Raw genomic sequence first — 14,608 nt, 5'->3', positions numbered from 1 at the left:
AGTATATTGTATCTATAGCTAAAATATTTTTAAGTTTTAGATAGAGTGGGTAAAGATTAAAACTCCTGTCTGGTTCAACTGCCATCAGAGGTTCCTTGGAGAAATTCCTGTCTGATAAAGTACAGGAAGTGAGGGTAAATCTCTCTAACAACAACAACAGAAGGAAAAATACTTTTTCAAGTTCATTTTAAAGCCTGTGGTGTGTGAAGACCATATGCAAGGAGAGGGGCTGCTGCTATCTATCAGTGTCACCATGCAGCTGTACGTGTCGCTATAAGTGTATACTAACGTTATAGCGTTTACAAAGTATGGCATATATTTATGGAGTTTTTTGTTAATTTTTTTTTTTTTGTATTAGTAATGGCAGCGATCACCAACTTATAGTGGGACTGAGATATTGCGGTGAACATTATGACACTAACTGACACTTTTGACACATTGTGAGAACCAGTGACACTAATACATTGACCAGTGCTAAAAATATGCACTGTCACTGTACTAATGACACTGGGTGCCAAGGTTTGTCATCTCTGATCTAGGGCAATTAAAGGGTTAACTGTGTGCCTAACAAGTGTTTATGTGTACTATGTGTGCTGCTTTCCCCAGGGGAAGAGATAGATTTTATTCCCTGCTTTGCAGGTGTCAGGGAAGAAAAAGTAAGCCCAGGCACATAGTTATGTGCAAATGGAGAATGTCTGTTAGCCAAGAGAGAAAGCCTATTAGCCAAACCCATGGACAGAGAATTCCTTTTCACATGACTCCCCAAAGAGGCTATATAAACACCTCTGCTGCACTAGGACCTTGCCTTATGGGCTACAACGTTCTGCTACCTGCTCCCTGTTCCTGGTGTTTAAACTCTGTTGCCGTCCTGATTCTTCTGACCACGCTTGTACTCTGCCTGAACCGACCCCTGGTTTGCTCTTCAACCACGTCTCCGCTTTATTTCTCTGTCTGCCTGTTTGCCATTGCCAACTCCAGCCTGAACCTGACTACTCTGCTGCTTTCTGCTCTGTTCCTAACGTGCCTGCTAGTTACCAACCCGGCTTGTCTTACCCTGCTGTGTGACCGGCCATCCTTATAACTGCTGTCTGCTTCCTGCCAGCCATCCAAGTATCTGCTGCCTGTGATCTGCCAGCCTGCTAAGCATCTGCTGCCTGTGACCAGCCAGTCTGTCAAGTACCTGCTGTCTGCCACCCGCCAGCCTGCCAAGTACCTGCTGCCCTGCGTCACGATCCAGCCAGCATCCAAGTACGTACAGATCTCACATCTGCAGCCTTCACTATCTGAACTCCTAGGGCTGCTGTTAGAAATCGCGGGGCCCCGTACAGACTACCTGGCAGGGCCCCCCAAGAAAATATTAAAGATATATTTAGCTAAAATTACAACAAAATTACTATTATCAGACACAAATATAACATAACTCACATAATTCCTGCTAAATCTAAAAAAAAAAAAACTATGTTAAATAAAAAAGATGAGATGAGAAAAATATACAGGCTGGGCAGTTGGAGCTCAGTGATCAGAGAGACAGAGAGAGAGAAACAAAGTTACAATTTACAAATAAACTTCTGAGCAGAGATAAGTGCTGGGAGGGGGGCCCATACAAGGGAGGGGGATTAGTGAGGGAGGACTGTCTCTTACTCAACAGATAAAAGCTGATAGCAGGGAGAGGGACAGATCAGATTCAGGTGCTGGAGGAAGATTTCTGTATTTGTTGTCCATCACTAATCCCCCTCTCTGTGTGGGCCCCCCTGTGTGCTCGAGCCCCCTACTAGAGGGCTGGTGGCCCCCCCTATCAGCGGCCCTGTGAACTCCTAGGCACTCGTGCCACTCCAGGCTTCCGTGCCTCCTGTGTACATTATCAGGGGTACCAGGCCAGAGTTGTAAGAGATCGCCTTCCTCTCCACGTCAGGCTCCATCTCCAGGTATGTGACAGCAGGAGCACAAAATGTATCCCCTCTCTCCTGTCCGAACTGAGATCTGCCTTGTTTAAATAGGCAGATCTCCATTCTGTGTGTTTTACCGATGTGCGCGGGTGCTGGTGGACATTGAGTATCCGGAACTCACAGATCAGCTTCTGCCCCCTGCCCTCCTGCTCCCACTTCCTCCCTGATATGAACAGAAGCTCGCCACCCCCTTTTTGCCCACATCACAGGTCCCAGAAGGGTGCAGAACCATTCACAAAGTGCAGCGTGGCTCCTGCATGCACATTGGGAAGCTAGCAGTAAAACGCAAGGAGTCACAGTTGGCTTCCCACACTAAACATGCCGGCGCCGGGGACCTGAAAACTGGCGAATTACTGGCCCGGGTTGAGGACATCGCTGGATACTTGGACAGGTAAGTGTCCTTTCATTAAAAGTCAGCATCTAAAGTATTTGTATTTTATTATTTTTTTTCTTTCTAGGATGAAGATCTTTTTTTATAGCACTATTTTGGGTAAAGTATAAATGTTTTAGTCATTTAGATCTCTAGCCCTTTAACAAGCACATATTATTGCTATTGGACGTGACTTGCTGAAAACTATTTCCCTTGCAGCTATCAACTAGAGACCAATGAAGAAGTGAGAGACACAAGAAACAGAGTTTTGCTAGGGAGTGTCAGGTTGATGACATTAGCTCATACTAAAACATAACCTGAGTATTCCAAGAAAATGAAAAATAAAATGAGATCTTCTTCAACCTCTGGAGACTGAGCACATTCGGTTGTAGAACTATGCACCCTTTGTGTGCTGCCATGGACAACCTCCATCAAAGCCATGCCCGGGAGGTCTCTTTACAAAAGAAGAATCTTCTCATTTTGCTATTGATTATCTTGCAGCACATCATAGGCCGTGGATGGCTCTAGGCGAAGGTAGCATTGATTTTTCAATTCAATTACAAGCTCAAGGTTTTATTTAATTAGTCGCCTAATTCATTAATTAAGTGCTTAGATCTTTTTTTATGTCTTAAGCTATCAAATTAGGAATTGCTGTTCTGCAAACAAATAATAGTCGGGAAGTTTTTTTTTTTTTTCTTTTTAACACGTTTGGACAGGCAGTGGTGCTCATTGTTGATCCTTAAGGCTCTCCTGCTATACATGCTTTTCAAATATTTTTAGACTTGCAGGTTGGATAAGGTTATTGATTCATCGAGCTGTGCCTGCAACAAGTAGTGGAAATAGCATAAATTTTTGGTAGACCTTGGTATTTGAGTGCTAGAGTCATCAAATACAATTTTAAGGCCCCATGGCATTGTGGCGGTGACACAGGCACCTTGTTACACTTGTGGTGGTCCTGCCCATGAATAAGCTCTGGGGGCAGAGTGGAACATGTTGGGGGCGTGGCCTAGCTGGAGCCCAGGCTGAAGCTGTTACACTTTCTTACCAGGGGTTTGCAGAGATTTGCTGCTCATATAGGAATTGTTTTTCTGTACATTACTGTCTGGAGCCATAAAAATATCTGTCCTAGCCTGCACTCACGGTGGTAAGCTTTATTGATTTGGATTCCCATAGCCTGAGCGTCATCCACATTTTTGGTTAGGGGTAAGTGCCCATTTTTGGTGCCATTTATCGGAAGCTGCCTTTCAGCTTAGTACTTGCATTGTAGTCACCGACCTTTCCACAACATGAGAGTTGGCCTTCTTATCATTTTTTCTGGGTTCACGTGTATGATGGTCCTGCCCATAATAAGGCTCTGGGGGTAGAGGGAAATGTGTTGGGGACGTGGCCTGGCTGAAGCCCAGGCTGAGGCGGTTACACTTTCTTACCAGGGGTTTGCAGAGATGTGCTGCTCATATGGAATTTTTTTTTGTACATCACTGTCTGGAGCCGTGACAAGATCTGTCCTAGCCTGCACTCATAGTGGTTGGCTTTATTGGTTTGGATTCACAATTTCAGTTTGGGGTTAGTGCCCATTTTTGGTGTCATTGTAGGAAGCAGCCTTTCAGCTTAGTGCTCCCCCCTTGAACAGAACAATGACCTTCCTACGACACCAGAGTTGGCCACACCCCCCATGAACATAGCAATGACCTTCCTATGACACCAGAGTTGGCCACCCCCCCCCCCCTGAACAGAAGCTCGCCACTCCCTTTTTGCCCACATCACAGGTCCGAGAAGGGTGCAGAACCATTCACAAATCGTTGTTTCTGGGTTCACCACAAACAGCCAAAAAAGGTTGTTCTGCTCTACACTTTCCGCTTACTGTGGCCTGGTGTATAATACCCAGGCACTGGAACTCCCAAGTATCAGGCAGTGGGTGAGCGAACTGAGGCACATTATACGTATGGAAGAATTCATGGCAGGGATTCAAGAAAAACACTTTATATTTACAACAACGTGATACGCCTGGATCGACTTCTCAACCTTGGACACCCTGATATCGTACCTGTGGACCATGATTCCTAACCCTGATGGCTGTGCTGTGGAGGTGCTGGAGTGCCCGGTTGGACTGGATTCCCCTCCCTCTTTACCTGTCTCTTTATTTTTATTTTTTCTTTTGATTTATCTCTTCTCAGTGCATTGACCTGTCTAGCGGGTTTTTGATAATGGGATACAATGGTTCGCACATGATCTATCCAAACAAAGCTAATGTTTTCCTAGGTGCCCTATTGATCAAATTTGCACATGTGGAATGTTATGTTCATATCTCTACATACATTTTGTATTTCCTTAATTAAATTTCTGCAAATGACTTCCATTTGTATCTTCTGGAAAATGTTCATTAAAACTTTATTCTTAATTTTTTTTTAAAGGAGAAGCACAGCTAAAGTTTTTTTAAGCTGTATCTTCCCTGTGGATAACAGAAGTGCAGTTCGTTCTGCACTCCTATGACCCATTTTCAGAAGACTGTTGGCTGAGGTTGAAATCACAGAGCCGGTCCAGGCTCAGACAAGATCGCAACAAGGAAATCGGGATTCGCCCACATTGCCTGGACTGGCACCTGGCTCAGACCCTTAGCGAGCCCCCCCCACAGCCCAATGCTCCAGTGGGAGAGGGGGGGCAGAGCAGACAGCGGTGAATAACAGTCACCAGCTCTCTGCTCACGGAGCCCTTACAGCTGGTGGAGGACAGATGCACCGTTGGTCTGATGCTACATCCACCTACGTAAGTATGATTCTGAAAAAAAAAAAACAAGCCCATACTTCTCTTTTAAGGCCCCATGTACACTTGGCGTTCAACCCCATTGTATAAGATGCTGCCATTTAGGTGAAAGCAGAAGGCATAGGTGCACCATCCAGCCCTGCAGCTGGCAGCCTATGAAAGTCTATGAAAGTTGAAAGCTACTGTGGCTGTATTAGGCTGAATGGCATACTGAGCTGTACTAATGTTTACGGCAGTATGAGCGCAGGGATGAAGGTTTGAGATGCTTGGGTTCTAAGCATTAAGTCCTGCACCTTCCAGCCCCATCTAGCTGCAGCAGCTTTCAGCCCCTCATAGAACGTTATAAGCTATCTGCAATAGGTCTGGATGGTGGGCCTACCACCCACACCTAAACTCCAGGGTCTAATGCACCAAGCTAAACACCCAGTGTGTATGAGGCCTAAGGCTAGGTTTAGACTTCAATGTTCTAATACATCTCTTTAGAAATATTTAACTCTTGGAGACCATCTCACTAAAACTTAAATTCTTTTACATGGAGGTGCCTACATTTTTGAAATGTATCAAAAAATCACAAAAAAACATGAGAGTGGGACTTTGCATATGCCTCCAATCTTAAACCAAGCACAATTAAAAAATAGAATTGTATATACTGTAGATAGTTGCGCTAAGTGTTGTCAAGTTCTAACCATATAAATAAATAACATCAAATAGCAGCTACACTAGTCATATACTGATAATATGTAAGCAAAATAGATAAATAGATGTAGCGCTTAATCAAAAATTATTAAGCGCTACATATATTTATCTATTTTGCTTACAATTAAAAAATACTATCAAATTTTATTGCTACAAACATTAAAAGCAATGAAAACATATATTCATTCAAATGATTCATTCTGGAACTTTTGAGGTCATAGTCAACAACCAATTCATGGGTACCCAGCTTAGGGTTCAAGATGGTCGCTGTAAAAGGGTCTACATGTTTCATGAGAAACCCTGCTTCCTCATTTACGAGATACCTAGTAAATAATCCCACAAAGCTAGAGTGCCATATAGAGAACTAAAAACAAACAAAACATCAATATATTATTGAAAACATGGGAATTTTATATGAGACTGCAAATAATCAGGGGAATGCCAATCCCATATCCACATCCATAATTAAATTGAACAGTAAAAATAAGGTAGAAATCTCACTGTAGGTATATTGTGGGACCAAATAGTACAGTGGATTGAAAACCAAGGGACTTTAATGGATCGGGTATGGCAGTAGTGAGTACACATGAATGTATAACATTCAAAGAACTTTATTAAGTAGATAAAAACATGAAAGTGCTTAAATACATTACATTGCATCTGAAACAATGAGTCAAAGGCATATCAAAATACAATCATAAAGAATCATATGATTCAACGGGGTTTCGCCAATTAGATGTAAGATGGCTTCCTCAGGAACCAATATGGTTGATTGATGTACCCTCTATCTATCAGAAATGATCAACATTGACATCCATGACATCAAGCTGGCCATATCATCTGAGGCAGACACCTTCCAAAAAGTATGACCCTGGAGGGAGTCAAAGATGCCAAAATGGCATTGTGGACCTGACCAAGCCCATATGCGTCCCTGAAACTAGGGTTGTAATCACCAACAAAAAAGAAATGTATCCTGAGGAAGCCATCTTACATCTAATTGGCGAAACGCGTCGAACCATATGATTCTTTATTATTGTATTTTGATATGCCTTTGACTCATTGTTTCAGATGCAATATAAGGTATTTAAGCACTTTCATGTTTTTATCTACTTAATAAAGTTCTTTGAATGTTTTACATTCATGTGTGCTCACTACTGCCATACCCGATCCATTAAAGTCCCTTGGTTTCCAATCCACTGTACTATTTGGTCCCACAATATACCTACAGTGAGATTTCTACCTTATTTTTACTGTTCATATTATTGAAAACATATCTAATCCCATAAACACAACAACATCGTACATAGAGAAAAAGGATCCTCTAGAGAGGACAGGGATCAGGACAATAAATAAATAATAATCAAGAAAAACACACCTCCAAAGTTTCACAGAAGCTGTTAACCGCATAAAAAAAGGGTAACACATGGGGTCCAAAACAAACTCTGGGTGGCCCAAAATGTTTTCAATGTTTGTATTGATACATTGTGATGCTATTTTTTAAATTGTGTTTGCTTTACTATTGGAGGTACATGCAAAGTCCCACTACCGTATTTTTTTTTAATAAATATATGGGGATGATGCCTCCTCTTGTAAATTTCTGTTTATTATGAGGATTACCACACATATACTTGGCTAAAATTTTGGCTTGTATCTTAAAGTAGCTTTCTGGGAAAATCAGTGAGCCGATCATATAGGCAGGAAATTGCATGTTTGGGGCGATCTGTACACCAGAGATTGCCATATTTCATTGGATTTTACAGCAGTTGTGGATTGAAAAGGAAAGCTCCTTTTTAATAACATTAAATTACAATATAGCTTGTGTAATTATTGTACTATATATGCTATATTATTTTTTATTTGCTATATTTTGTTCCATGAAAGTGGTGTTACCCTTTAAGTAAGGACAACATTTTTCTTTTTCATTGTAAACACAAAAGATAACATGGCAGCATCTCCTGTAATGGACAATGACACTACAGGATTTAAATAAGGACAGCAGAATTATTATTATTATTATTATTATTTATTTTTTTTTTATTGTAGACACAAAAGATAGCATGGAGAATCTCCTGTAATGGTCAATGACACTACTGGATTTAAATAAGGACAGCAGAATTATTATTATTATTATTATTTTTTTTTTTTTTTTATTCTAGACACAAAAGATAGCATGGAGAATCTCCTGTAATGGTCAATAACACTACTGGATTTAAATAAGGACAGCAGAATTATTATTTTTTTTTTTTTTTATTGTAGACAAAAAAGATAGCATGGCAGAATCTCCTGTAATGGGCAATGACACTATAAGATTTAGGTAAGGACAGCAAAATTATTATTATTTTTTTTATATTGTAGACACAAAAGATATATGCTATATTATTTTGCATTTGCTATATTTTGTTCCACGAAAGTGGTGTTACCCTTTAAGAAGGAAAACATATATATTTGTTTTTCATTGTAGACACAAAAGATAGCATGGCAGAATCTCCTGTAATGGGCAATGACACTACAAGATTTTGGTAAGGACAACAGAATTATTATTACTATATATTTTTTTTAATACTGTAGACACAAAAGATATATTCTATATTATTTTTTTATTTGGTATATTTTGGCACACGAAAGTGGTGTTACCCTTTAAGTAAGGACAACATTTTTTTTTTTTTTTCATTGTAGACACAAAAGATAGAATGGCAGAATCTCCTGTAATGGGCCATCACGCTACAGCAGCATTTTTTTTAATTTTTTTATTGTAGGCACAAAAGATAGTATGGCAAAATCTCATGTAATGGGCAATGACACTACAGGATTTAAGTAAGGAGAGCAGATTTTTTTTTTTATTATTTTTTTTATAGTAGACACAAAAGATATATGCTATATTATTTTTTATGTGCTATATTTTTTCCACGAAAGTGGTGTTACCCTTTAAGTAAGGACAACATATTATTATTTTTTGTTCATTGTAGACAAAAGATAGCATGGCAGTATCTCCTCTAATGGTCCATGACCCTACAGGATTTAAGTAAGTAAAGCAGATTTTTTTTTTTAATTTTTATTGTAGACACAAAAGATAGCATGGCAGCATCTTCTGTAATGGGCAATGACACTTCAGGATTTAAGTAAGTACAGCAGAATTGTTTTTATTTTTTTTTATTGTAGACACAAAAGATAGCATGGCAGAATCTCGTGTAATGGGCAATGACACTACAGGATTTAAGTAAGTACAGCAGATTTTTTTTATTTTATCTTTTAATTGTAGACACAAAATATAGCATAACCGCATAAAAAAAGGGTAACACATGGGGTCCAAAACCAACTCTGAGTGGCCCAAAATCTTTTCATTGTTTTTAATGTTTTTATTAATAAAATGAGATGATATATATATATATATATATATATATATATATATATATATATATATATATATATATATATATTTTTTTTTTTTTTTATTTTTTTTTTTTTATTGTAGACACAAAAGATAGCATGGTAGAATCTTGTGTAATGGGCAATGACACTACAGGATTTAAGTGAGTACAGCAGATTTTTTTTTTATTTTTTATTGTAGACACAAAGGATAGCATGGTAGAATCTCATGTAATGGGCAATGAAACTACAGGATTTAAGTACAGCAGAATTTCTTTTATTTTTTATTATAGACACAAAGGATAGCATGGCGGAATCTCATGTAATGGGCAATGACACTACAGGATTTAAGTACAGCAGAATTTTTTTTTATTTTTTAATGCAGACACAAAGGATAGCATGGCGGAATCTCGTGTAATGGGGAATGACACTACAGGATTTAAGTACTGTAAGTACAGCAGAATTGTTTTTATTTTTTTTTTATTGTAGACACAAAAGAAAGCATGGCAGAATCTCGTGTAATGGGCAACGACACTACAGGATTTAAGTACAGCAGAATTTCTTTTTTTTTTTTTAATTGTAGACACAAAAGATATCATAACCGCATAAAAAAAGGGTAACACATGGGGTCCAAAACAAACTCTGGGCCCAAAATCTTTTCGTTGTTTTTAATGTTTTTATTGATAAAATGTGATGATATATATATTTTTTTTTATTGTAGACACAAAGGATAGCATTGTAGAATCTCCTGTAATGGGCAATGACACTACAGGATTTAAGTACAGCAGAATATTTTGTATTTTTTATTGTAGACACAAAGGATAGCAAGGCGGAATCTCATGTAATGGGCAATGACACTACAGGATTTAAGTACAGCAGAACTTTTTTTTATTTTGTATTGTAGACACAAAGGATAGCATGGCGGAATCCCCTGTAATGGGCAATGACACTACAGGATTTAAGTACAGCAGAATTTTTTTTATTTTTTATTATAGACACAAAGGATAGCATGGCGGAATCTCATGTAATGGGCAATGACACTTTAGGATTTAAGTACAGCAGAATTTTTTTTTTTTTTTATTTTAGACACAAAGGATAGCAAGGCGGAATCTCATGTAATGGGCAATGACACTTCAGGATTTAAGTACAGCAGAATTTTTTTTATTTTTTATTGTAGACACAAAGGATAGCATGGTGGAATCTCATGTAATGGGCAATGACACTTCAGGATTTAAGTACAGCAGAATTTTTTTTTTTTTTTTATTGTAGACACAAAGGATAGCATGGCGGAATCCCCTGTAATGGGCAATGACACTACAGGATTTAAGTACAGCAGAATTTTTTTTATTTTTATTGTAGACACAAAAGATAGCATGGCGGAATCTCATGTAATGGGCAATGACACTTCAGGATTTAAGTACAGCAGAATTTATTTTTTTTTTTATTGTAGACACAAAGGATAGCAAGGCGGAATCTCATGTAATGGGCAATGACACTACAGGATTTAAGTACAGCAGAACTTTTTTTTATTTTGTATTGTAGACACAAAGGATAGCATGGCGGAATCCCCTGTAATGGGCAATGACACTACAGGATTTAAGTACAGCAGAATTTTTTTTATTTTTTATTATAGACACAAAGGATAGCATGGCGGAATCTCATGTAATGGGCAATGACACTTTAGGATTTAAGTACAGCAGAATTTTTTTTTTTTTTTATTTTAGACACAAAGGATAGCAAGGCGGAATCTCATGTAATGGGCAATGACACTTCAGGATTTAAGTACAGCAGAATTTTTTTTATTTTTTATTGTAGACACAAAGGATAGCATGGTGGAATCTCATGTAATGGGCAATGACACTTCAGGATTTAAGTACAGCAGAATTTTTTTTTTTTTTTTTATTGTAGACACAAAGGATAGCATGGCGGAATCCCCTGTAATGGGCAATGACACTACAGGATTTAAGTACAGCAGAATTTTTTTTATTTTTATTGTAGACACAAAAGATAGCATGGCGGAATCTCATGTAATGGGCAATGACACTTCAGGATTTAAGTACAGCAGAATTTATTTTTTTTTTTATTGTAGACACAAAGGATAGCAAGGCGGAATCTCAGGTAATGGGCAATGACACTACAAGATTTAAGTACAGCAGAATTTTTTTTTTTTTTTTTTATTGTAGACACAAAGGATAGCATGGCGGAATCTCATGTAATGGGCAATGACACTACAAGATTTAAGTACAGCAGAATTTTTTTTTTTTTTTTTTATTGTAGACACAAAGGATAGCAAGGCGGAATCTCATGTAATGGGCAATGACACTTCAGGATTTAAGTACAGCAGAATTTTTTTTATTTTTATTGTAGACACAAAGGATAGCATGGCGGAATCCCATGCAATGGGCAATGACACTACAGGATTTAAGTACAGCAGAATTGTTTTTATTTTTTATTGTAGACACAAAGGATAGCATGGTGGAATCTCATGTAATGGGCAATGACACTACAGGATTTAAGTACAGCAGATTTTTTTTTTTTTTTTTTATTTTAGACACAAAGGATAGCATGGCGGAATCTCGTGTAATGGGCAATGACACTACAGGATTTAAGTACAGCAGAACTTTTTTTTATTTTGTATTGTAGACACAAAGGATAGCATGGCGGAATCTCATGTAATGGGCAATGACACTTCAGGATTTAAGTACAGCAGAATTTATTTTTTTTTTTATTGTAGACACAAAGGATAGCATGGCGGAATCTCATGTAATGGGCAATGACACTACAAGATTTAAGTACAGCAGAATTTTTTTTTTTTTTTTTTTATTGTAGACACAAAGGATAGCAAGGCGGAATCTCATGTAATGGGCAATGACACTTCAGGATTTAAGTACAGCAGAATTTTTTTTATTTTTTATTGTAGACACAAAGGATAGCATGGCGGAATCTCATGTAATGGGCAATGACACTGCAGGATTTAAACATACAATAGATGTAATCTCTTTTTGCACCAAAGCTTTTAAACTGTAGGAAAAAAAAAGAATCCCCGACAAATTACTCATAATACATAATGGCCGCCTGGAGCTAGAGTGCGCCGATGTTTTTATTCAAACTATTGTGCAAAACTAATTAGCCAGTGCAGGACCAGTATGATTCCAACTGAGTAATCAGCGTAACTGCATCCAGCACAGGCAGCCAAGTTACTGAGTGACACTGTTAAAGTAATAACCGTACTTTGCCAATACTACTATCTACCTTACTACCAAATTACTGCTTGGAGGAAATGGAGTGCATTTGAATAAATACGGGTCCATTACTAACAGCTCTGATATGCGGAATTACTGATACCACGGTGCTGCAAATAAAACATAGAAGAACATTCCATTACTTAAAAGAATCTACAGATTGCTGGGAGTGAAAGTCCATTATAGGTAGACCGCTCTGTCGCTTTATAAGTAAAAATGTTGTACATCATAAATCCCAGAGTCCATTGCTGATATTAAATAGTAATGTTGCTTATAAAGGGAAAGGCAGCTGCAGAATCACTTTTCATTATGAGCGAAGCACAGCAAGAATCCTTTCATTTCCTGACCAACGCTGCTCTATATTGTGCTATAGGGATAGTGCCCCTGTGTGTAATAGGATTACAATTGATTTTGGTGTCAGCCTGAGAATCTAGAATTGTATGGTTCATTTAGGTTCAGACATGATTGAGGCTTAGCTTGTTTGTCCCTGGAAAAAAAGAACTTGTGGAGTTAAAGTGGAACTAAATTCCCTCAATCCACATGAACAACTTTAAATCCTTATGCTGCTAGCCAGTTGCAGCTTGTGCTCCATGGGCCAGGGGGGGTGGCAGATGGACCACACCATACCCCCTCTGACCACACCAGTTGTCTGCTCACTCACCCTGGACTGGCAGGTAGCAGCGGCAGCTTCCCCCTTACTCTCCTCCCTTACTCTCCTCCGTGGGTCAGGCTTCCCCTGCATCTCCTCCCTCCTCCTCCTCGTCCTTGGCCAATAGCATGGCTTCTCCTTTCGGCCAATCGGGAAACGGGTCTCAAGACCGCTTCCTGATTAGCCAGAAGGAGAATCCGTGTGACAATAGCAAATATTCATTCGCTATTGTCACATAACTGAGTGTGCTCAGGGCACAGTGCTCCGTGCCCCAAGCCCATCCTTTTTTGAAGCCTATTAGAGTCTCTGGCTCTAATCATGTGCTTCAAAAAAAAACCCCATTGGAATCCATGCGTCCGGCGCCCTGCATGTAGATTAGGGGGCCGAACGCATGGATAGGGGGGTGGGGGGGGTGGTGCCCCTGCGCCACCAATGGACAGGCCGCCACTGCTGCTAGCCTTAGTAAATAGATAGGAAGGAATATTATAATTAAGCCAGCCATAGACGGTTTGAATCTTGGCCGGTTCAGCGGGGAGCGGTCAAGATTCAAACCAGGCTGATTGCACTCAAGATAAGTTGAATTGTACCCAATTTGGGTACAACCAGCCTGTTGGAATTAAGTACAATACACCAATGTTTTTTTTCTGTATTGCTTTCATTATACAAAATACTGTTGTACTCTATTGTATCCAAGCTTTTTAAAACAGTAAAACAGTTTGAAAAAAAAAACAAAGAAGAAATCCAATATATTGCTCTGGTCACAGTGTGTTAAAAAAAAATCCTAACCATTTTTAAAAAAAGTAATAAAAAAAAAAACTTTTTTTTGTACTGTGACAGTATGTAAAAAAATAAAATTGTGAAAAAAATGTTTTTTTTTTTTTTTTTTAATTTCTTCATTTTCTAAAAAATCATGACAAAAAAATGACAACTTCAAATAACTTGCCATGCCTCTTACTAAATACCTTGGACTGTCTTATTTCCAAAAAGGGGTCATTTGGGGGGGGGGGGGGGTATTTGTACTGTCCTGACATTATAGGGCCTCAGTTCATCCATCAGTACATCAGGACTGATCAATTTTCAGATATATACACCACAGTTTAACTTTCCTACAGACTAAATAATATACACTGATTTGGGTTATTTTCACCAAAGAAATGTAGCAGAAAACATTTTGGCCTTAATTTTTTGAGGAAAGATTATTTATTTGCAAACTTTTATAATTGAAAGGAAAAAAAATATATATTTATTTTTCTTTTAATTTTCAGTCTTTTTTCGCCTATTTAGCAAAAAAAAAAAAAAAAAAAACAAACAGTGGTGATCAAATACCACCAAAGGAAAGCTCTATATATATGTGAATAAAAAAAAAAAATGAGTTTGGCTACAGTGTTGCATGACCATGAAATTGTCATTCAAATTGCGACAGCGCTGAAAGCTGAAAATTGGCCTGGGCAGGAAGGGGGTAAAAGTGCCCGGTATTGAATTGAATAATACATTGATTTCCAGCTTCCACAAGGACTGACCAGGTATGTAATCTTCATACTTACATTGGCCAAATTGGATCAATGTAACTATGTAAAAA

The sequence above is a fragment of the Pelophylax lessonae genome, assembly GCF_965119305.1.
Source record: "Pelophylax lessonae genome assembly, chromosome: 4".
Lineage (NCBI taxonomy): Eukaryota > Metazoa > Chordata > Amphibia > Anura > Ranidae > Pelophylax > Pelophylax lessonae.
This window is presented reverse-complemented; position numbering follows the sequence as displayed.